Genomic DNA, 26098 nt, shown 5'->3' with positions numbered 1-26098 from the left:
CCCAGTTGTTTAGCCCCTGTAGTTTAGCCCCCATGTAGTTTGCCAAAGTTAGTAATGTCCCCAGTAGTTTGCCCCCTTGTAGTTATACCCCCAGTAGTTTAGCTCCTGTAATTATGCCCCCTTGTAGTTTAGCCCCCAGTAGTAATGCTGCCAGTAGTTTGCCCCTTTGTAGCTTGCCCCCTTGTAGTAATGCCCCCAGTAGTTTGCCCCCAGTAGTTTGCCCCAGCAGTAAAGCCCCCCAGTAGTTTGCCCCCAGTACTAGAGCCCCCCAGTAGTTTGCCCCTCTGTAGTTTGCCCCAGTAGTTTGCCCCCAGTACTAGAGCCCCCCAGTAGTTTGCCCCAGTAGTAAAGGTCCCCAGTAGTTTGCCCCCAGTACTAGAGCCCCCCAGTAGTTTGCCCCTCTGTAGTTTGCCACAGTAGTTTGCCCCCAGTACTAGAGCCCCCCAGTAGTTTGCCCCTTGTAGTTTGCCCCAGCAGTAAAGCCCCCCAGTAGTTTGCCCCCAGTACTAGAGCCCCCCAGTAGTTTGCCCCAGCAGTAAAGCCCCCCAGTAGTTTGCCCCCAGTACTAGAGCCCCCCAGTAGTTTGCCCCTCTGTAGTTTGCCCCAGTAGTAAAGGCCCCCAGTAGAAACGCCTGTGGTACACATATAGGAAGGAGGGGGGGAAAGAACTATACTTACCTAGCCCCGCTCCCGCCGCAGTCCTCTCTCGCCGTCCGCTCCTCTGCACTATGAGAGAGACGTCATGACGTCTCTCCCATAGCGCGCACTGACAGAGCCGGAAGCCGGAGCTCAGTACTGAGCTCCTGCCTCCGGCTGCCGCTGCGGAGAGGGAGACGGGCGCCCGCTGGTAACGCGATCTCAGCGGGCGCCCGGCATCTCCCTGCAGCGCCGCCCGGGACATCGGGTTAGGTGAGCCGGGGGAGGCGGAACTGCGTTACGTCTCCTGGTGGAACTGACGGAACGCAGTTCCGGCCCGTTCCGGCTCACTTTAACCCCTGTTCCCTACTATCATACCACGCTGCTCGTGCCCGATCTCGTCCGATCTTGGAAGCTAAACAGCGTTGGGCTGGGTCAGTACCGGGAGGGGTGACTCCCTGGGAATACCCGGTGTTGTAGGACAGGAACTATTCCCCTTCTCCTGAAGGGTGAACACCAACGGCAGCATCACCACTAATTGTATCTATTTCTGCCCTCTCTCTTATATCCTTTCTTCCATTAGGACTTTTTGACATACATTCTTGATGCATGCCTGATGGCGTTAGTGGTAATCAGTAAAGTGCATAGTAATTGACCTAATTTAGTGGTCTTTCTATGTCACAATATGCACATTGACCTCCTCCCTGGGTCCCATGAATACAGAACATCTGTACTGGTCAGGAGAAACGGGTGTCAGACTATCCAGTGTCTGCAACCTTTCTAATTGTTTTCTCATGATTTAATGACCAGAACATTTTTTAACATTTTTTTGTACTTTATTGCATAATCAAAAAAATTCTGTTGTAGTCTTTGGATCGTAGAAGGGTTTTTTGTTTTAATTCATAATTAATTAATAAATATATGTTTTAACATATTCTTTTTTCTAACTGAAAAATTCCTTTCTTCTTTTCAAAGAGTGCGCCCACACAAGAGCTTTCTTTCTCTCCCATTGTCAGTACGTGTACTCCCTAGCTCTGGGCGCACCACCAATAAGGACTACTATCGAAAAATTGTATCTCCCTTTCTTAATTGTATCTCCCTTTCTTATAGTTTATTTGTCCGCCTTTGGTTTTTTCAATATTAGCAATAATACATCACACACCAGTGCTTAGTCATCCTTTTCTTCGATACACACAGAAACACATCAGTTTTATTTTTATATATATATATATATATATATATATATATATATATATAAAAAGGTGGATATGGGCATCAGTGAGCAATGGTGATGTGCGCACAGGAACTAGATTGATGATCAATCAAAACATTCATAAAAAGATAACAATTAATTGTACACACATATAAAAAACATGGGTTTCTGATTAAGACAGCACCCCCACCCCCCACCACCAAATCAGCCTTAAGGAGAGACAGTTTGAGCAATGAGAAGATAAAAGATATAATGTATAAAAATGTGTATACAAAAAAAATCTGAATATTGTAAAAACATTCAAGGTGCAAATTATATCTGAAATAGTTCTGATCTTTGTGTGGAGGTCAGTCTAAGGAGCATCCAACACATTTCATCAAGGGATGGAGTCCTGATGGATGAAACGCCATTGAAATAAACTGAATTGTGTATAGTCAGCATACAACCTGACATGTAATGGGTAATAAGTTATATAATGGAAGGAGCAGGGTCTCCAGCAGCACAGAGTAAAGATCTGAGGCTTCAGAAGAGGGGAAATTGTTGTGTCCATTGTTACTATATAGAAACAAAGTTAATACATCATACTGATCAAGTGGTTAGAGCAGAGATTTTCAACCATCTACAACTCGCGGCACACTGAACAAGATTTAAATATTGCCAAGGCACACTCAAATATAATGGTGATGCATGGTGCAGTTGCATGTCCTAGAATGTCATGTCGCAGCTTCTTCATAGGTAACGCCTGAGCGACGTCTGAGAAAGACAGAAGAGCCCAGCACTGCCCGGGTCCAAAATTAGAACTGGCTCTGTAACCACTAAACCCACCAGTATTGATCGTTCCAGGGCCTCAGTAACAGCAAAACACTGACGGGCCTGACTCTGCTTCTATGGCGGCACACCTGGAGACTGTTCAGGGCACACTAGTGTGCCATGGCATAGTGATTGAAAAACACTGGGTTAGAGGCACTGGATTATGAGGAAAGGCTTAGTAGGTTAGACATGTTATCACTCGAAAAAAAGGGGGCTGATACATTATTATTAATAAATATATAAAGGGACAATTTAAAAAAATAGCTACACAGGACACCTGGACACCCTCTGATGTTAGAGGAGAGAAAATTTTATACCCAAATGAAGGAAAGGGTTCTTCACAGTAAGGGCAGTAAAAATGTGGAATTCTCTGACAGAGAAGGTAGTATTGGCGGACTCAGTCAATATGTTTCAAATTGGATTAGATAAATTCCTAGTTGAAAGAAATATCCAAGGATACAGCATTTAAAAGAAGAACATTTTAGAAAAGGCATGACTTATAGTTGTAATTTAGACTTAAAAATATAACTTCATCTGGCCCTTATAGATAAAATACATTTATAGACAGATTAGTGTAAGAATTATAATACAGGATGAACTCCATGGACCTTTTGTCTTTTTTCAACCTACATGGGCCCTCATTCCGAGTTGTTCGCTCGCAAGGCGAATATAGCAGAGTTACACACGCTAAGCCGCCGCCTACTGGGAGTGAATCTAAACTTCTTAAATGTGCGACCGATGTATGCGCAATATTGCGATCACAAACGAGTTAGCAGTTTTTGAGTAACTCCAGACTTACTCTGCCTGTGCGATCAGTTCAGTGCTTTTCGGTCCCGGCTGACGTCATAAACACACCCAGCGTTCGCCCAAGCACTCCCACCGTTTCTCCAGACACGCCTGCGTTTTTTCCGGAAACGGTAGCGTTTTGAGTCACACGCCCTTAAAACGCCGTGTTTCCGCCCAGTAACACCCATTTCCTGTCAATCACATTACGATCGCCGGAGCGATGAAAACACCGTAAGTAAAAGTACTAACTTCATAGTAAAGTTACTTGGCGCAGTCGCAGTGCGAACATTGCGCATGCGCACTAAGCGGAATTTCACTGCGATGCGATGAAAAACTCCGAGCGAACAACTCGGAATGAGGGCCATAGTTACATACAGTAGTTTCTTAGGTTTAAAAAAGACAATTTTGTATTATTTTTAGGACTAATATTATCTGTTGTGAATGTTGGCCGTTATGTTTATTTCTCTTTTGTTAACTATAGTGCTTGATCTACCCACCATAACCCTGTATATGTTACTTCAAAATTGTTTCATATGTTCTGGGAATCAAATGTCCCATTCTAGAGAATTACACATATTGAGAACCAGTGAATCCTGCCAAGAAGTACAGAATATAGGGGATCATTCCGAGTTGTTCGCTCGCAAGCCGATTTTAGCAGAGTTGCTCACACTAAGCCGCCGCCTACTGGGAGTGAATCTTAGCATCTTAAAATTGTGAACAACGTATTCGCAATATTGCGATTACACATCTCTTAGCAGTTTCAGAGTAGATTCAGACTTACTCGGCATCTGCGATCAGTTCAGTGCATGTCGTTCCTGGTTTGACGTCACAAACACACCCAGCGTTCGCCCAGACACTCCCCCATTTCTCCGGCCACTCCTGCGTTTTTTCCGGAAACTGTAGCATTTTTTCCCACACGCCCATAAAACGGCCTGTTTCCGCCCAGTAACACCCATTTCCTGTCAATCACATTACGATCACCAGAACGATGAAAAAGCCGTGAGTAAAATTACTAACTGCATAGCAAATGTACTTGGCGCAGTCGCAGTGCGAACATTGCGCATGAGCACTAAGCGGAAAATCGCTGCGATGCGAAGATTTTTACCGAGCGAACGACTCGGAATGAGGGCCATAATGTATGTGCATCTCCATAGAGACACAGTTTAATCATCCAGACTCCACTGAGAACTTCTCTATTCCAACACAATTCTCAGTACTGTAATATCACCAATCAGAATGATGCAAAGAGTAATGTCATCTGGGATTGGGTAAAATCTGGAACAGTCCGGACCCTGGACCGGGCCAGCTCCCTGCAACAATCCCTGCCATTCTGGAGCTTGTAGTGTGTCTCATTGTCCATGGGGGTGTCCCATCCGGGAAGGTGTTGCTGACAGCTGTCACTGTGGAGGCGGGGATGGAGAGATTACAGCCTCCATGTATGGTCCGTGGATGGTGTAATAACCGGAATGGTCTGAATCATATGGGGAAGCCGTAATCTCTCCCTCCACGCCTCCCGGGTGACAGCTGTCATAGGCACGCCCCCCCCCCCTCCCGGACAGATCACCAGACACTCCCTGATTCTCCCCAGCGATGCACAGCAATGGCACATGCTGTAACTAGGAGCAGGAGAGAGTGACCAGACACTCCCTGATTCCCTGGTTACACCCCAGCGATGCACAGTAATGGCACATGCTGTAACTAGCAGCAGGAGAGAGTGACCAGACACTCCCTGATTCCCTGGTTACACCCCAGCGATGCACAGTAATGGCACATGCTGTAACTAGCAGCAGGAGAGAGGGACCAGACACCCCCTGATTCTCTGGTTACACCCCAGCGATGCACAGTAATGGCACATGCTGTAACTAGGAGCAGGAGAGAGGGACCAGACACTCCCTGATTCTCTGGTTACACCCCAGCGATGCACAGTAATGGCACATGCTGTAACTAGGAGCAGGAGAGAGGGACCAGACACCCCCTGATTCTCTGGTTACACCCCAGCGATGCACAGCAATGGCACATGCTGTAACTAGGAGCAGGAGAGAGGGACCAGACACTCCCTGATTCCCTGGTTACATCCCAGCGATGCACAGTAATGGCACATGCTGTAACTAGGAGCAGGAGAGAGGGACCAGACACTCCCTGATTCCCTGGTTACACCCCAGCGATGCACAGTAATGGCACATGCTGTAACTAGGAGCAGGAGAGAGGGACCAGACACTCCCTGATTCCCTGGTTACACCCCAGCGATGCACAGTAATGGCACATGCTGTAACTAGGAGCAGGAGAGAGGGACCAGACACTCCCTGATTCTCTGGTTACACCCCAGCGATGCACAGTAATGGCACATGCTGTAACTAGGAGCAGGAGAGAGGGACCAGACACTCCCTGATTCCCTGGTTACACCCCAGCGATGCACAGTAATGGCACACGCTGTAACTAGGAGCAGGAGAGAGGGACCAGACACTCCCTGATTCCCTGATTACACCCCAGCGATGCACAGTAATGGCACATGCTGTAACTAGGAGCAGGAGGGACCAGACACTCCCTGATTCCCTGGTTACACCCCAGTGATGCACAGTAATGGCACACGCTGTAACTAGGAGCAGGAGAGAGGGACCAGACACTCCCTGATTCCCTGATTACACCCCAGCGATGCACAGTAATGGCACATGCTGTAACCAGGAGCAGGAGAGAGGGACCAGACACTCCCTGATTCTCTGGTTACACCCCAGCGATGCACAGTAATGGCACACGCTGTAACTAGGAGCAGGAGAGAGGGACCAGACACTCCCTGATTCCCTGATTACACCCCAGCGATGCACAGTAATGGCACATGCTGTAACCAGGAGCAGGAGAGAGGGACCAGACACTCCCTGATTCTCTGGTTACACCCCAGTGATGCACAGTAATGGCACATGCTGTAACCAGGAGCAGGAGAGAGGGACCAGACACTCCCTGATTCTCTGGTTACACCCCAGCTGTCAGAGACGGTTTTGTTTGTGTCCCCGGAGGGGGCGCTAGTGGGTCAGTGGAGGTAGGTGGAATGAAGTGAGGAGGCAGTACTGGGTTTCTGCGCATGAGCACAATGTAGATTTATTAATAACAGAAAAGTCCAGATAATAATGCAGCAGAAAGTAAACAAACGAATGCAATGGAAATGACAATGGTAACGGCAATGGTAATGGCAATGGAATAGTATGGTTTGAAACTGAAAGTCTATGGCAGAGTTTGTAATGCAGAAATGGAACCAGAGTAATTAAAACGTGAGCCAGCAGAGGTGGAATGATGGTAGCAAACCTGGTAGAAATGCAGGAGACTGGATGGTAATGTTCACTGTGCTGTTGGAAAGCACAATCAGCTTGCAGGCTGAATCACAGGTGAGAGTGTTAGAATGCACCTGGATAGGGAGTCTCTACTGCTGATGGCTGGAGCACACTGCAGGTGTGGAAGGTGTGAAGCCAGAAAGGTATTGCTGTGGTGCTGGTACTTGTAGTTCCACGGAGTAGCAGATACAGGAGAATATCCAGGAACACGGAGACACAGGAGAATATCCAGGAACACGGAGGAACAGGATAACAGGTCCAAACACACGAGTAGCAGGAGTGACACAAAGTTCAGGACAACCTCTGACTCACCCAGCAGCTCCTGATATACCCCCTGACCGGCAGGCATTGGCTGGAGTGAGACAAGGGGGTGCGGCCAAGCTCCGGATTGGCCGCCGCACTTACACTGGGGAATACTGTCATGGCGGCGCCCATGCCGCGGCCCGGCAGGAACGCGGCGCGCTCACACGCCCGTTGACTCCAGGGGCGCTTCCAGGCCTGAGGGTGTATCCACGAGCAGGGCGACAGGTGACAGCAACGTGCAGTGACCCCAGACGGAATCCGCTCCGGCGGACCGACATAACAGCGGTGAGTCGATTCCTGACAGTACCCCCTCCTTTATGGGTGGGCACCGAACACCCACGTGGCTTGGAAGGATGAGACCTGTGGAAAACACGGACCAACCTGGGAGCGTGGATATCAGCAGAGTTCACCCAACTCCTCTCCTCAGGACCATAACCGGCCCAGTCGATGAGATATTGCAGACGACCATACCGGTGACGGGAGTCCAGGATCTTCTCTATCTCGAACTCTATGCCCCGCTGAGTTGGAATGCTGGGGCCAGCTGGAAGAGCTCTTTGGAAGCGATTCAGGACTAATGGTCTGAGGAGAGAGACATGGAAAGCATTAGGAATACACAATGAAGAGGGTAACTTGAGCTTGTAAGCCACAGGATTTAGAACTCTTTCGATGGAGAAAGGACCGATGAAGCGTGGTGCAAACTTCATCGAAGGCACTTTGAGACGAAGATTCCGGGTTGACAGCCAGACTTTATCCCCAGGTTTCAAGCTGGGAACTGCACGTCTCTTGCGGTCGGCAAAGAATTTGTACCGAGCAGAAGCCTTTTTGAGTGAAGTATTAATCTTCCTCCAGATGGTTGAGAACTGACTGAGGACAGTAGTGGCAGCAGGAACATCGATGCTAGGAAGATCTTGAAAATCAGGAACTCGTGGATGTTGCCCATAAACAGCGAAGAACGGAGTGGTTTCAGTAGCTGTGTGGTAGCGGAAATTGTGAGCGAATTCGGCCCACGGGAGCAAATCCACCCAGTCATCTTGGGAAGATGATACGTACAGTCTCAGGAAAGTTTCCAACTCCTGATTTACCCTCTCTGTCTGCCCATTCGTCTGAGGATGATATGCTGACGAGAACTTGAGATGGACCTGCATGGCAGAACAGAGAGCTCTCCAAAACCTTGCCACAAAGTGGACTCCACGGTCAGATATTATTTCAGTGGGTAGTCCATGTAAACGGAAAATCTCCCGCAGGAAGATTTGAGCCAGTTTTGGAGCTGAAGGAAGTCCTTGGAGTGGAACAAAATGAGCCATTTTGGTGAATCTGTCGACCACTACCCAGATGGTGTTGTATCCTTGGGAGGAGGGAAGGTCAGAGACGAAATCCATCGACAGATGTGACCAAGGACGGCTGGGGATGGATAATGGCTGTAGTTGACCTGCTGGAGACTGACGAGGAGTCTTGTGCTGCACACATTTAGGACAAGACGCTACAAAGTCTTTGATGTCAACTTTCATTTTTGGCCACCAGTATGTCCCGGAGAGAAATTTAAAAGTCTTTAGGACACCAGTATGCCCAGTAAACTTAGACTGATGGGCCCAGGACAGCAACTTAGAACGGAGTTCAGGAGCAACAAAAATCTTACCAGGAGGCGGAGCTGGAGAAACTTGTGATGAGGCAAATGCCACAGGATCCAGGATGGAGCGTGGTGCTGAATCGGACATCTCGTCCTCGGATTCCATGGATCGAGACAGGGCATCTGCTTTGGTATTCTGAGAACCTGGGCGGAAATGGAGCTTAAAATTAAAACGGGAGAAGAACATAGCCCATCGGGACTGGCGAGGATTAAGGCACTGAGCTGCCTTCAGATAGAGCAGGTTTTTATGATCAGTATAGATGTTAAATGGAAACTTCGCCCCTTCCAGGAGATACCTCCATTCCTCAAGGGCCAGTTTAATCGCCAGAAGTTCTTGATCTCCGATGGAATAGTTAACTTCTGCAGGAAGAAATTTGCGGGAAAAGAATCCACAGGGATGGATCTTCCCGTCAGCTCCTATCTGAGAGAGAACAGCTCCCACTCCAACTGTGGAAGCATCCACCTCCAACTCGAATGGCTTATCAACATCAGGCTGTAACAAAACTGGTGCGGTCATAAAAGCCATCTTGATTTTTTGAAACGCAGCCAGGGCATCTTCTGACCAGTTGGAATGATCTGCCCCTTTTCGAGTTAAGCTAGTAATAGGAGCAATGAGAGTTGAAAAGCCTCGGATGAATTTCCTATAATAATTGGCAAAGCCCAGGAATCGTTGAATGGACTTGAGAGTGTTCGGAATGGACCAATTGGCAATGGCTTCCAGTTTTGCCGGGTCCATCTGGAGATCCGATCCAGAAATTATATACCCCAGGAAGGGTATAGAGGCAACTTCAAAGGTGCATTTAGACAACTTGCCGTAGAGACGGTTCTCACGAAGACGTCGGAGAACTTCACGGACTTGGAGACGATGAGAAGAGAGGTCTTGAGAGAAGATGAGGATATCGTCCAGGTAAACTACGAGATATTTGTACAGAACGTCACGGAAGATTTCATTAACAAAGTGCTGGAACACTGCTGGAGCATTGCTCAACCCGAATGGCATTACCAGGTACTCGTAATGGCCATCCCGAGTATTGAAAGCCGTCTTCCATTCATCACCGCTGCGGATTCTGATGAGATTATATGCACCGCGGAGATCTAACTTGGTAAAGATGCGGGCTCCTTTGACCCTATCAAATAACTCGGTAATAAGAGGCAACGGATAGCTGTTCTTAATGGTAATGTCATTAAGTCCCCGGTAGTCAATACATGGACGTAGTCCTCCATCTTTCTTTTTAACAAAAAAGAAGCCTGCCCCAGCAGGTGATGATGAAGGACGGATGAATCCTTTCTGAAGGTTTTCTTTGATGTAATCACTCATCGCTTCAGTCTCAGGAACAGATAACGGGTAGGTGCGCCCCCTAGGTGGTTTTTTGCCAGGAATGAGGTCGATGGGGCAATCCCACTCTCTATGGGGCGGTAGGACATCAGCGGCCTTTTCGCTGAAGACGTCAGCGAAGTCTTGGTAGGCCGTAGGAAGAGTAGACGGGGTCTTGATTTCAGAAGTCTTGACAGGAACAACTTGGGCTAAACAAGACTGACGGCAATGTAACCCCCAAGCAGTTAGCTGTAATGTAGACCAGTCAATCTGTGGGTTATGTAGCTGGAGCCAGGGCATACCTAACACAATCTCCTGAGTTGCCTGTGGAATAACTAAAAACTTTATTAACTCAGAATGTAGGAACCCAACCCCCAGTATCACTGGCCTGGTTTGTTGAGTGATATATCCCTTAGAGATACGGCTACCATCTACTGCTGTAATGTAAACGGGACATGAAAGTTCACAGACCGGCAGATGAAACTTGTCTACCGCAGCTTGAGTGATGAAATTCCCCGCTGCACCACAGTCTACCAACGCAGTTGCAGATTGGAGTCCAGCCGCCGTCTCTAAGGTCACAGGAAGAATGAGATCTTGGGTTGAAGGAGCTTGCTTGAAAGATCCCAACTTGACTCCTCCCTTACAAGTCAGGATCTGGTGTTTCCCGAACGCACTGGACAAGAACTTATTTGGTGACCTGCTGCCGCACAGTAAAGACACAGTCTCTCACGGAGTCTCCTTGACCGCTCCTCAGCAGTTAAGCGGGACCTATTAATTTGCATAGGCTCATCAGAAGGTGGAGGCTGCAACTGTACAGGAGGTACCATTCTTGGTTTGCGACACTCAGCACGAGCACGCTCATTGTTGCGTTCGCGGATGCGAGAGTCCAACTTGATACATAGGGATATTAGTTCGGGTAATTGCTCAGGAATATCACGGGTCGCCAATTCATCTTTTATCCGATCCGAGAGTCCATGCCAGAAGGCTGCTACCAAGGCTTGGTTATTCCACTGGATCTCTGCGGCTAGCGTCTGGAACTGGATGACGTATTGGCCCATACTGCGAGTCCCTTGACGGAGCTGGAGAAGATCTGCGGAGGCTGATGTTGCACGACCCGGTTCATCGAAGATGCGTCTGAAGATGGAAACAAACTCGGCATAGTTGTTCATCAACGGGTCGGCACGTTCCCACAGAGGAGACACCCAGCTCAGGGCTGATCCAGAGAGCAGTGAAATGATATAAGCAACCTTGGATCTTGGCGTGGGAAAATTGTGAGGTAAAAGTTCAAACTGGACTTCACACTGGTTGAGGAACCCACGGCATAACTTCGGACTGCCATCATACCTGCTAGGCACAGGCAAGTGCAAACGGGATACAGGAGCAGATGCAGCCGGAGAAGAAGAAGAACCCCCAACACTGGCATGTGCAGGGGTAACAGGAACTGGAGGTGCAGGCGTACTTAGCAGAGATTGTTGTAACGTATCAATCCGGGAGGACATCCCTTGCAGAAACTGGAATATCTGCTGCTGCACAGCCTCTTGTCCATCCAAACGGGAGACCAGATTTTGTAAGGCCCCTGACCCCACACTCTGACCACCGTCCGAGTCCATCTGTCCTGAACTTACTGTCAGAGACGGTTTTGTTTGTGTCCCCGGAGGGGGCGCTAGTGGGTCAGTGGAGGTAGGTGGAATGAAGTGAGGAGGCAGTACTGGGTTTCTGCGCATGAGCACAATGTAGATTTATTAATAACAGAAAAGTCCAGATAATAATGCAGCAGAAAGTAAACAAACGAATGCAATCGAAATGACAATGGTAACGGCAATGGTAATGGCAATGGAATAGTATGGTTTGAAACTGAAAGTCTATGGCAGAGTTTGTAATGCAGAAATGGAACCAGAGTAATTAAAACGCGAGCCAGCAGAGGTGGAATGATGGTAGCAAACCTGGTAGAAATGCAGGAGACTGGATGGTAATGTTCACTGTGCTGTTGGAAAGCACAATCAGCTTGCAGGCTGAATCACAGGTGAGAGTGTTAGAATGCACCTGGATAGGGAGTCTCTACTGCTGATGGCTGGAGCACACTGCAGGTGTGGAAGGTGTGAAGCCAGAAAGGTATTGCTGTGGTGCTGGTACTTGTAGTTCCACGGAGTAGCAGATACAGGAGAATATCCAGGAACACGGAGACACAGGAGAATATCCAGGAACACGGAGGAACAGGATAACAGGTCCAAACACACGAGTAGCAGGAGTGACACAAAGTTCAGGACAACCTCTGACTCACCCAGCAGCTCCTGATATACCCCCTGACCGGCAGGCATTGGCTGGAGTGAGACAAGGGGGTGCGGCCAAGCTCCGGATTGGCCGCCGCACTTACACTGGGGAATACTGTCATGGCGGCGCCCATGCCGCGGCCCGGCAGGAACGCGGCGCGCTCACACGCCCGTTGACTCCAGGGGCGCTTCCAGGCCTGAGGGTGTATCCACGAGCAGGGCGACAGGTGACAGCAACGTGCAGTGACCCCAGACGGAGTCCGCTCCGGCGGACCGACATAACAGCGGTGAGTCGATTCCTGACACCAGCGATGCACAGTAATGGCACATGCTGTAACTAGGAGCAGGAGAGAGGGACCAGACACTCCCTGATTCCCTGGTTACACCCCAGCGATGCACAGTAATGGCACATGCTGTAACTAGGAGCAGGAGAGAGGGACCAGACACTCCCTGATTCCCTGGTTACACCCCAGCGATGCACAGTAATGGCACATGCTGTAACTAGGAGCAGGAGAGAGGGACCAGACACTCCCTGATTACACCCCAGCGATGCACAGTAATGGCACATGCTCTAACTAGGAGCAGGAGAGAGGGACCAGACACTCCCTGATTCCCTGGTTACACCCCAGCGATGCACAGTAATGGCACATACTGTAACTAGGAGCAGGAGAGAGGGACCAGACACTCCCTAATTCCCTGGTTACACCCCAGTGATGCACAGTAATGGCACATGCTGTAACTAGGAGCAGGAGAGAGGGACCAGACACTCCCTAATTCCCTGGTTACACCCCAGTGATGCACAGTAATGGCACATGCTGTAACTAGGAGCAGGAGAGAGGGACCAGACACTCTCTGATTCCCTGGTTACACCTCAGCGATGCACAGTAATGGCACATACTGTAACTAGGAGCAGGAGAGAGGGACCAGACACTCCCTAATTCTCTGGTTACACCCCAGCGATGCACAGTAATGGTCCTGTAACTAGGAGCAGGAGAGAGGGACCAGACACTCCCTGATTCCCTGGTTACACCCCAGCGATGCACAGTAATAGCACATGCTGTAACTAGGAGCAGGAGAGAGGGACCAGATACTCCCTGATTCCCTGGTTACACCCCAGCGATGCACAGTAATGGCACATGCTGTAACTAGGAGCAGGAGAGAGGGACCAGATACTCCCTGATTCCCTGGTTACACCCCAGCGATGCACAGTAATGGCACACGCTGTAACTAGGAGCAGGAGAGAGGGACCAGATACTCCCTGATTCCCTGGTTACACCCCAGCGATGCACAGTAATGGCACATGCTGTAACTAGGAGCAGGAGAGAGGGACCAGATACTCCCTGATTCCCTGGTTACACCCCAGCGATGCACAGTAATGGCACACGCTGTAACTAGGAGCAGGAGAGAGGGACCAGATACTCCCTGATTCTCTGGTTACACCCCAGCGATGCACAGTAATGGTACTGTAACTAGGAGCAGGAGAGAGGGACCAGACACTCCCTGATTCCCTGGTTACACCCCAGCGATGCACAGTAATAGCACACGCTGTAACTAGGAGCAGGAGAGAGGGACCAGACACGCCCTGATTCCCTGGTTACACCCCAGCGATGCACAGTAATGGCACATGCTGTAACTAGGAGCAGGAGAGAGGGACCAGACACTCCCTGATTCCTTGGTTACACCCCAGCGATGCACAGTAATGGCACATGCTGTAACTAGGAGCAGGAGAGAGGGACCAGACACTCCCTGATTCCCTGGTTACACCCCAGCGATGCACAGTAATGGCACATGCTGTAACTAGGAGCAGGAGAGAGGGACCAGACACTCCCTGATTCCCTGGTTACACCCCAGCGATGCACAGTAATGGCACATGCTGTAACTAGGAGCAGGAGAGAGGAACCAGACACTCCCTGATTCCCTGGTTACACCCCAGCGATGCACAGTAATGGCACACGCTGTAACTAGGAGCAGGAGAGAGGGACCAGACACTCCCTGATTCTCTGGTTGCACCCCAGCGATGCACAGTAATGGCACATGCTGTAACTAGGAGCAGGAGAGAGGGACCAGACACTCCCTGATTCCCTGGTTACACCCCAGCGATGCACAGTAATGGCACATGCTGTAACTAGGAGCAGGAGAGAGGCACCAGACACTCCCTGATTCCCTGGTTACACCCCAGCGATGCACAGTAATGGCACATGATGTAACTAGGAGCAGGAGAGAGGGACCAGACACTCCCTGATTCCCTGGTTACACCCCAGCGATGCACAGTAATGGCACATGATGTAACTAGGAGCAGGAGAGAGGGACCAGACACTCCCTGATTCCCTGGTTACACCCCAGCGATGCACAGTAATGGCACATGCTGTAACTAGGAGCAGGAGAGAGGGACCAGACACTCCCTGATTCCCTGGTTACACCCCAGCGATGCACAGTAATGGCACATGCTGTAACTAGCAGCAGGAGAGAGAGACCAGACACTCCCTGATTCTCTGGTTACACCCCAGCGATGCACAGTAATGGCACATGCTGTAACTAGGAGCAGGAGAGAGGGACCAGACACTCCCTGATTCCCTGGTTACACGCCAGCGATGCACAGTAATAGCACATGCTGTAACTAGGAGCAGGAGAGAGGGACCAGACACTCCCTGATTCCCTGGTTACACCCCAGCGATGCACAGTAATGACACATGCTGTAACTAGGAGCAGGAGAGAGAGACCAGACACTCCCTGATTCCCTGGTTACACGCCAGCGATGCACAGTAATGGCACATGCTGTAACTAGGAGCAGGAGAGAGGGACCAGACACTCCCTGATTCCCTGGTTACACGCCAGCGATGCACAGTAATGGCACATGATGTAACTAGGAGCAGGAGAGAGGGACCAGACACTCCCTGATTCTCTGGTTACACCCCAGCGATGCACAGTAATGGCACATGCTGTAACTAGGAGCAGGAGAGAGGGACCAGACACTCCCTGATTCCCTGGTTACACCCCAGCGATGCACAGTAATGACACATGCTGTAACTAGGAGCAGGAGAGAGGGACCAGACACTCCCTGATTCTCTGGTTACACCCCAGCGATGCACAGTAATGGCACATGCTGTAACTAGGAGCAGGAGAGAGGGACCAGACACTCCCTGATTCTCTGGTTACACCCCAGCGATGCACAGTAATGGCACACGCTGTAACTAGGAGCAGGAGAGAGGGACCAGACCCTCCCTGTTTCTCTGGTTACACCCCAGCGATGCACAGTAATGGCCCATAATGTAACTAGGAGCAGGAGAGAGGGACCAGACACTCCCTGATTCTCTGGTTACACCCCAGCGATGCACAGTAATGACACATGCTGTAACTAGGAGCAGGAAAGAGGGACCAGACACTCCCTGATTCTCTGGTTACACCCCAGCGATGCACAGTAATGGCACATGCTGTAACTAGGAGCAGGAGAGAGGGACCAGGCTCTCCCTGATTCTCTTGTTACACCCCAGTGATGCACAGTAATGGTACTGTAACTAGGAGCAGGAGAGAGGGACCTGACACTCCCTGATTCCCTGGTTACACCCCAGCGATGCACAGTAATGGCACATGCTGTAACTAGGAGCAGGAGAGACCAGACACTCCCTGATTCTCTGGTTACACCCCAGCGATGCACAGTAATGGCACATGCTGTAACTAGGAGCAGGAGAGAGAGACCAGACACTCCCTGATTCCCTGGTTACACCCCAGCGATGCACAGTAATAGCACATGCTGTAACTGGGAGCAGGAGAGAGGGACCAGACACTCCCTGATTCCCTGGTTACACCCCAGCGATGCACAGTAATGACACATGCTGTAACTAGGAGCAGGAGAGAGGGACCAGACACTCCCTGATTCCCTGGTTACACCCCAGCGATGCACAGTAATGGCACATGCTGTAACTAGGAGCAGGAGAGAGGGACCAGACACTCTCTGATTCCCTGGTTACACCCCAGCGATGCACAGTAATGACACATGCTGTAACTAGGAGCAGGAGAGAGGGACCAGACACTCCCTGATTCCCTGGTTACACCCCAGCGATGCACAGTAATGACACATGCTGTAACTAGGAGTAGGAGAGAGGGACCAGACACTCTCTGATTCCCTGGTTACACCCCAGCGATGCACAGTAATGGCACATGCTGTAACTAGGAGCAGGAGAGAGGGACCAGACACTCCCTGATTCCCTGGTTACACCCCAGCGATGCACAGTAATGGCACATGCTGTAACCAGGAGCAGGAGAGAGGGACCAGGCTCTCCCTGATTCCCTGGTTACACCCCAGCGATGCACAGTAATGGCACATGCTGTAACTAGGAGCAGGAGAGAGGGACCAGACACTCCCTGATTCTCTGGTTACACCCCAGCGATGCACAGTAATGGCACATGCTGTAACTAGGAGCAGGAGAGAGGGACCAGACACTCCCTGATTCTCTGGTTACACCCCAGCGATGCACAGTAATGGCACACGCTGTAACTAGGAGCAGGAGAGAGGGACCAGACACTCCCTGATTCTCTGGTTACACCCCAGCGATGCACAGTAATGGCACATGCTGTAACTAGGAGCAGGAGAGAGGGACCAGACACTCCCTGGTTACACCCCAGCGATGCACAGTAATGGCACATGCTGTAACTGGGAGCAGGAGAGAGGGACCAGACACTCCCTGATTCTCTGGTTACAGCCCAGCGATGCACAGTAATGGCACATGCTGTAACTAGGAGCAGGAGAGAGGGACCAGACACTCCCTGATTCCCTGGTTACACCCCAGCGATGCACAGTAATGACACATGATGTAACTAGGAGCAGGAGAGAGGGACCAGACACTCCCTGATTCCCTGATTACACCCCAGCGATGCACAGTAATGGCACATGCTGTACCTAGGAGCAGGAGAGAGGGACCAGACACTCCCTGATTCTCTGGTTACACCCCAGCGATGCACAGTAATGGCCCATAATGTAACTAGGAGCAGGAGAGAGGGAACAGACACTCTCTGATTCCCTGGTTACACCCCAGCGATGCACAGTAATGGCCCATAATGTAACTAGGAGCAGGAGAGAGGGAACAGACACTCCCTGATTCTCTGGTTACACCCCAGCGATGCACAGTAATGGCACATGCTGTAACTAGGAGCAGGAGAGAGGGACCAGACACTCCCTGATTCCCTGGTTACACCCCAGCGATGCACAGTAATGGCACATGCTGTAACTAGGAGCAGGAGAGAGGGACCAGACACTCCCTGATTCCCTGGTTACACCCCAGCGATGCACAGTAATGGCACATGATGTAACTAGGAGCAGGAGAGAGGGACCAGACACTCCCTGATTCCCTGGTTACACCCCAGCGATGCACAGTAATGGCACATGCTGTAACTAGGAGCAGGAGAGAGGGACCAGACACTCCCTGATTCCCTGGTTACACCCCAGCGATGCACAGTAATGGCACATGCTGTAACTGGGAGCAGGAGAGAGGGACCAGACACTCCCTGATTCCCTGGTTACACCCCAGCGATGCACAGTAATGGCACATGCTGTAACTGGGAGCAGGAGAGAGGGACCAGACACTCCCTGATTCCCTGGTTACACCCCAGCGATGCACAGTAATGGCACATGCTGTAACTAGGAGTAGGAGAGAGGGACCAGACACTCCCTGATTCCCTGGTTACACCCCAGCGATGCACAGTAATGGCACATGCTGTAACTAGGAGCAGGAGAGAGGGACCAGACACTCCCTGATTACACCCCAGCGATGCACAGTAATGGCACATGCTGTAACTAGGAGTAGGAGAGAGGGACCAGACACTCCCTGATTCCCTGGTTACACCCCAGTGATGCACAGTAATGGCACATGCTGTAACTAGGAGCAGGAGAGAGGGACCAGACACTCTCTGATTCTCTGGTTACACCCCAGCGATGCACAGTAATGACACATGCTGTAACTAGGAGCAGGAGAGAGGCACCAGACACTCCCTGATTCCCTGGTTACACCCCAGCGATGCACAGTAATGGCACATGCTGTAACTAGGAGCAGGAGAGAGGGACCAGACACTCCCTGATTCTCTGGTTACACCCCAGCGATGCACAGTAATGGCACATGCTGTAACTAGGAGCAGGAGAGAGGGACCAGACACTCCCTGATTCTCTGGTTACACCCCAGCGATGCACAGTAATGGCACATGCTGTAACTAGGAGCAGGAGAGAGGGACCAGACACTCTCTGATTCCCTGGTTACACCCCAGCGATGCACAGTAATAGCACATGCTGTAACTGGGAGCAGGAGAGAGGGAACAGACACTCCCTGATTCTCTGGTTACACCCCAGCGATGCACAGTAATGGCACACGCTGTAACTAGGAGCAGGAGAGAGGGACCAGACCCTCCCTGTTTCTCTGGTTACACCCCAGCGATGCACAGTAATGGCACACGCTGTAACTAGGAGCAGGAGAGAGGGACCAGACCCTCCCTGTTTCTCTGGTTACACCCCAGCGATGCACAGTAATGGCACATGCTGTAACTAGGAGCAGGAGAGAGGGACCAGACACTCCCTGATTCTCTGGTTACACCCCAGCGATGCACAGTAATGGCCCATAATGTAACTAGGAGCAGGAGAGAGGGACCAGACACTCCCTGATTCTCTGGTTACACCCCAGCGATGCACAGTAATGGCACATGCTGTAACTAGGAGCAGGAAAGAGGGACCAGACACTCCCTGATTCTCTGGTTACACGCCAGCGATGCACAGTAATGGCACATGCTGTATCTAGGAGCAGGAGAGAGGGACCAGACACTCCCTGATTCTCTGGTTACACCCCAGCGATGCACAGTAATGGCACATGCTGTAACTAGGAGCAGGAGAGAGGGACCAGGCTCTCCCTGATTCTCTTGTTACACCCCAGTGATGCACAGTAATGGTACTGTAACTAGGAGCAGGAGAGAGGGACCTGACACTCCCTGATTCCCTGGTTACACCCCAGCGATGCACAGTAATGGCACATGCTGTAACTGGGAGCAGGAGAGAGGGACCAGACACCCCCTGATTCCCTGGTTACACCCCAGCGATGCACAGTAATGGCACATGATGTAACTAGGAGCAGGAGAGAGGGACCAGACACTCCCTGATTCCCTGGTTACACCCCAGCGATGCACAGTAATGGCACATGCTGTAACTAGGAGCAGGAAAGAGGGACCAGACACTCCCTGATTCTCTGGTTACACGCCAGCGATGCACAGTAATGGCACATGCTGTAACTAGGAGCAGGAGAGAGGGACCAGACACTCCCTGATTCTCTGGTTACACCCCAGCGATGCACAGTAATGGCACATGCTGTAACTAGGAGCAGGAGAGAGGGACCAGGCTCTCCCTGATTCTCTTGTTACACCCCAGTGATGCACAGTAATGGTACTGTAACTAGGAGCAGGAGAGAGGGACCTGACACTCCCTGATTCCCTGGTTACACCCCAGCGATGCACAGTAATGGCACATGCTGTAACTGGGAGCAGGAGAGAGGGACCAGACACCCCCTGATTCCCTGGTTACACCCCAGCGATGCACAGTAATGGCACATGATGTAACTAGGAGCAGGAGAGAGGGACCAGACACTCCCTGATTCCCTGGTTACACCCCAGCGATGCACAGTAATGGCACATGCTGTAACTAGGAGCAGGAGAGAGGCACCAGACACTCCCTGATTCCCTGGTTACACCCCAGCGATGCACAGTAATGGCACATGCTGTAACTAGGAGCAGGAGAGAGGGACCAGACACTCCCTGATTCTCTGGTTACACCCCAGCGATGCACAGTAATGGCACATGCTGTAACTAGGAGCAGGAGAGAGGGACCAGACACTCCCTGATTCTCTGGTTACACCCCAGCGATGCACAGTAATGGCACATGCTGTAACTAGGAGCAGGAGAGAGGGACCAGACACTCTCTGATTCCCTGGTTACACCCCAGCGATGCACAGTAATAGCACATGCTGTAACTGGGAGCAGGAGAGAGGGAACAGACACTCCCTGATTCTCTGGTTACACCCCAGCGATGCACAGTAATGGCACACGCTGTAACTAGGAGCAGGAGAGAGGGACCAGACCCTCCCTGTTTCTCTGGTTACACCCCAGCGATGCACAGTAATGGCACACGCTGTAACTAGGAGCAGGAGAGAGGGACCAGACCCTCCCTGTTTCTCTGGTTACACCCCAGCGATGCACAGTAATGGCACATGCTGTAACTAGGAGCAGGAGAGAGGGACCAGACACTCCCTGATTCTCTGGTTACACCCCAGCGATGCACAGTAATGGCCCATAATGTAACTAGGAGCAGGAGAGAGGGACCAGACACTCCCTGATTCTCTGGTTACACCCCAGCGATGCACAGTAATGGCACATGCTGTAACTAGGAGCAGGAAAGAGGGACCAGACACTCCCTGATTCTCTGGTTACACGCCAGCGATGCACAGTAATGGCACATGCTGTAACTAGGAGCAGGAGAGAGGGACCAGACACTCCCTGATTCTCTGGTTACACCCCAGCGATGCACAGTAATGGCACATGCTGTAACTAGGAGCAGGAGAGAGGGACCAGGCTCTCCCTGATTCTCTTGTTACACCCCAGTGATGCACAGTAATGGTACTGTAACTAGGAGCAGGAGAGAGGGACCTGACACTCCCTGATTCCCTGGTTACACCCCAGCGATGCACAGTAATGGCACATGCTGTAACTGGGAGCAGGAGAGAGGGACCAGACACCCCCTGATTCCCTGGTTACACCCCAGCGATGCACAGTAATGGCACATGATGTAACTAGGAGCAGGAGAGAGGGACCAGACACTCCCTGATTCCCTGGTTACACCCCAGCGATGCACAGTAATGGCACATGCTGTAACTAGGAGCAGGAGAGAGGGACCAGGCTCTCCCTGATTCTCTTGTTACACCCCAGTGATGCACAGTAATGGTACTGTAACTAGGAGCAGGAGAGAGGGACCTGACACTCCCTGATTCCCTGGTTACACCCCAGCGATGCACAGTAATGGCACATGCTGTAACTGGGAGCAGGAGAGAGGGACCAGACACCCCCTGATTCCCTGGTTACACCCCAGCGATGCACAGTAATGGCACATGATGTAACTAGGAGCAGGAGAGAGGGACCAGACACTCCCTGATTCCCTGGTTACACCCCAGCGATGCACAGTAATGGCACATGATGTAACTAGGAGCAGGAGAGAGGGACCAGACACTCCCTGATTCCCTGGTTACACCCCAGCGATGCACAGTAATGGCCCATAATGTAACTAGGAGCAGGAGAGAGGGACCAGACACTCCCTGATTCTCTGGTTACACCCCAGCGATGCACAGTAATGACACATGCTGTAACTAGGAGCAGGAGAGAGGGACCAGACACTCCCTGATTCCCTGGTTACACCCCAGCGATGCACAGTAATGGCACATGCTGTAACTAGGAGCAGGAGAGAGGGACCAGACACTCCCTGATTCCCTGGTTACACCCCAGCGATGCACAGTAATGGCACATGCTGTAACTAGGAGCAGGAGAGAGGGACCAGACACTCCCTGATTCTCTGGTTACACCCCAGCGATGCACAGTAATGGCACATGCTGTAACTAGGAGCAGGAGAGAGGGACCAGACACTCCCTGATTCCCTGGTTACACCCCAGCGATGCACAGTAATGGCACATGATGTAACTAGGAGCAGGAGAGAGGGAACTGACACTCCCTGATTCCCTGGTTACACCCCAGCGATGCACAGTAATGGCACATGCTGTAACTAGGAGTAGGAGAGAGGGAACAGACACTCCCTGATTACACCCCAGCGATGCACAGTAATGGCACATGCTGTAACTAGGAGTAGGAGAGAGGGAACAGACACTCCCTGATTACACCCCAGCGATGCACAGTAATGGCACATGCTGTAACTAGCAGTAGGAGAGAGGGACCAGACACTCCCTGATTCTCTGATTACACCCCAGTGATGCACAGTAATGGCACATGCTGTAACTAGGAGCAGGAGAGAGGGACCAGACACTCCCTGATTCCCTGGTTACACCCCAGCGATGCACAGTAATGGCACATGCTGTAACTGGGAGCAGGAGAGAGGGACCAGACACTCCCTGATTCTCTGGTTACACCCCAGCGATGCACAGTAATGGCACATGCTGTAACTAGCAGCAGGAGAGAGGGACCAGACACTCTCTGATTCCCTGGTTACACCCCAGCGATGCACAGTAATGGCACATGCTGTAACTAGGAGCAGGAGAGAGGGACCAGACACTCCCTGATTCCCTGGTTACACCCCAGCGATGCACAGTAATGGCACATGCTGTAACTAGGAGCAGGAGAGAGGGACCAGACACTCCCTGATTACACCCCAGCGATGCACAGTAATGGCACATGCTGTAACTAGGAGTAGGAGAGAGGGACCAGACACTCCCTGATTCCCTGGTTACACCCCAGTGATGCACAGTAATGGTACTGTAACTAGGAGCAGGAGAGAGGGACCAGACACTCCCTGATTCTCTGGTTACACCCCAGCGATGCACAGTAATGGCACATGCTGTAACTAGGAGCAGGAGAGAGAGACCAGACACGCCCTGATTCCCTGGTTACACCCCAGCGATGCACAGTAATGGCACATGCTGTAACTAGGAGCAGGAGAGAGGGACCAGACACTCCCTGATTCTCTGGTTACACCCCAGCGATGCACAGTAATGGCACATGCTGTAACTAGGAGCAGGAGGGACCAGACACTCCCTGATTCCCTGGTTACACCCCAGCGATGCACAGTAATGGCACACGCTGTAACTAGGAGCAGGAGAGAGGGACCAGACCCTCCCTGTTTCTCTGGTTACACCCCAGCGATGCACAGTAATGGCACACGCTGTAACTAGGAGCAGGAGAGAGGGACCAGACCCTCCCTGTTTCTCTGGTTACACCCCAGCGATGCACAGTAATGGCACATGCTGTAACTAGGAGCAGGAGAGAGGGACCAGACACTCCCTGATTCTCTGGTTACACCCCAGCGATGCACAGTAATGGCCCATAATGTAACTAGGAGCAGGAGAGAGGGACCAGACACTCCCTGATTCTCTGGTTACACCCCAGCGATGCACAGTAATGGCACATGCTGTAACTAGGAGCAGGAAAGAGGGACCAGACACTCCCTGATTCTCTGGTTACACCCCAGCGATGCACAGTAATGACACATGCTGTAACTAGGAGCAGGAAAGAGGGACCAGACACTCCCTGATTCTCTGGTTACACCCCAGCGATGCACAGTAATGGCACATGCTGTAACTAGGAGCAGGAGAGAGGGACCAGGCTCTCCCTGATTCTCTTGTTACACCCCAGTGATGCACAGTAATGGTACTGTAACTAGGAGCAGGAGAGAGGGACCTGACACTCCCTGATTCCCTGGTTACACCCCAGCGATGCACAGTAATGGCACATGCTGTAACTAGGAGCAGGAGAGAGGGACCTGACACTCCCTGATTCCCTGGTTACACCCCAGCGATGCACAGTAATGGTACTGTAACTAGGAGCAGGAGAGAGGGACCTGACACTCCCTGATTCCCTGGTTACACCCCAGCGATGCACAGTAATGGCACATGCTGTAACTAGGAGCAGGAGAGAGGGACCAGGCTCTCCCTGATTCCCTGGTTACACCCCAGCGATGCACAGTAATGGCACATGCTGTAACTAGGAGCAGGAGAGAGGGACCAGACACTCTCTGATTCCCTGGTTACACCCCAGCGATGCACAGTAATGGCACATGCTGTAACTAGGAGCAGGAGAGAGGGAACTGACACTCCCTGATTCCCTGGTTACACCCCAGCGATGCACAGTAATGGCACATGCTGTAACTAGGAGTAGGAGAGAGGGAACAGACACTCCCTGATTACACCCCAGCGATGCACAGTAATGGCACATGCTGTAACTAGGAGTAGGAGAGAGGGAACAGACACTCCCTGATTACACCCCAGCGATGCACAGTAATGACACATGCTGTAACCAGGAGCAGGAGAGAGGGACCAGACACTCCCTGATTCTCTGGTTACACCCCAGCGATGCACAGTAATGGTCCTGTAACTAGGAGCAGGAGAGAGGCACCAGACACGCCCTGATTCCCTGGTTACACCCCAGCGATGCACAGTAATGGCACATGCTGTAACTAGGAGCAGGAGAGAGGGACCAGACACTCCCTGATTCCCTGGTTACACCCCAGCGATGCACAGTAATGGCACATGCTGTAACTGGGAGCAGGAGAGAGGGACCAGACACTCCCTGATTCCCTGGTTACACCCCAGCGATGCACAGTAATGGCACATGCTGTAACTGGGAGCAGGAGAGAGGGACCAGACACTCCCTGATTCCCTGGTTACACCCCAGCGATGCACAGTAATGGCACATGCTGTAACTAGGAGCAGGAGAGAGGGACCAGACACTCTCTGATTCCCTGGTTACACCCCAGCGATGCACAGTAATGGTCCTGTAACTAGGAGCAGGAGAGAGGGACCAGACACTCCCTGATTCCCTGGTTACACCCCAGCGATGCACAGTAATGGCACATGCTGTAACTAGGAGCAGGAGAGAGGGACCAGACACTCCCTGATTCCCTGGTTACACCCCAGCGATGCACAGTAATGGCACATGCTGTAACTAGGAGCAGGAGAGAGGGACCAGACACTCCCTGATTCCCTGGTTACATCCCAGCGATGCACAGTAATGACACACGCTGTAACTAGGAGCAGGAGAGAGGGACCAGACACTCCCTGATTCTCTGGTTACACCCCAGCGATGCACAGTAATGGCACATGCTGTAACTAGGAGCAGGAGAGAGGGACCAGACACTCCCTGATTCCCTGGTTACACCCCAGCGATGCACAGTAATGGCACATGCTGTAACTGGGAGCAGGAGAGAGGGACCAGACACTCTCTGATTCCCTGGTTACACCCCAGCGATGCACAGTAATGGCACATGCTGTAACTAGGAGCAGGAGAGAGGGACCAGACACTCCCTGATTCCCTGGTTACACCCCAGCGATGCACAGTAATGGTACTGTAACTAGGAGCAGGAGAGAGGGACCAGACACTCCCTGATTCTCTGGTTACACCCCAGCGATGCACAGTAATGGCACATGCTGTAACTAGGAGCAGGAGAGAGAGACCAGACACGCCCTGATTCCCTGGTTACACCCCAGCGATGCACAGTAATGGCACATGCTGTAACTAGGAGCAGGAGAGAGGGACCAGACACTCTCTGATTCCCTGGTTACACCCCAGCGATGCACAGTAATGACACATGCTGTAACTAGGAGCAGGAGAGAGGGACCAGACACTCCCTGATTCCCTGGTTACACCCCAGCGATGCACAGTAATGACACATGCTGTAACTAGGAGCAGGAGAGAGGGACCAGACACTCCCTGATTCCCTGGTTACACCCCAGCGATGCACAGTAATGGCACATGCTGTAACTAGGAGCAGGAGAGAGGGACCAGACACTCCCTGATTCTCTGATTACACCCCAGTGATGCACAGTAATGGCACATGCTGTAACTAGGAGCAGGAGAGAGGGACCAGACACTCCCTGATTCCCTGGTTACACCCCAGCGATGCACAGTAATGGCACATGCTGTAACTAGGAGCAGGAGAGAGAGACCAGACACTCCCTGATTCTCTGGTTACACCCCAGCGATGCACAGTAATGGCACATGCTGTAACTAGGAGCAGGAGAGAGAGACCAGACACTCCCTGATTCCCTTGTTACACCCCAGCGATGCACAGTAATGGCA

At 51.4% G+C, this 26098-nt stretch overlaps 1 pseudogene; it reads left to right on the top strand.

Moving 5' to 3' along the window:
* Window positions 1-1000: 1000 nt before the first annotated feature.
* LOC134950190 (5S ribosomal RNA) lies at window positions 1001-1119 on the top strand (annotated as a pseudogene).
* Window positions 1120-26098: the final 24979 nt, after the last annotated feature.

This window comes from Pseudophryne corroboree, chromosome 8 (genome assembly GCF_028390025.1).
Source record: "Pseudophryne corroboree isolate aPseCor3 chromosome 8, aPseCor3.hap2, whole genome shotgun sequence".
NCBI classification, from domain to species: domain Eukaryota; kingdom Metazoa; phylum Chordata; class Amphibia; order Anura; family Myobatrachidae; genus Pseudophryne; species Pseudophryne corroboree.
This window is presented reverse-complemented; position numbering and strand designations above follow the sequence as displayed.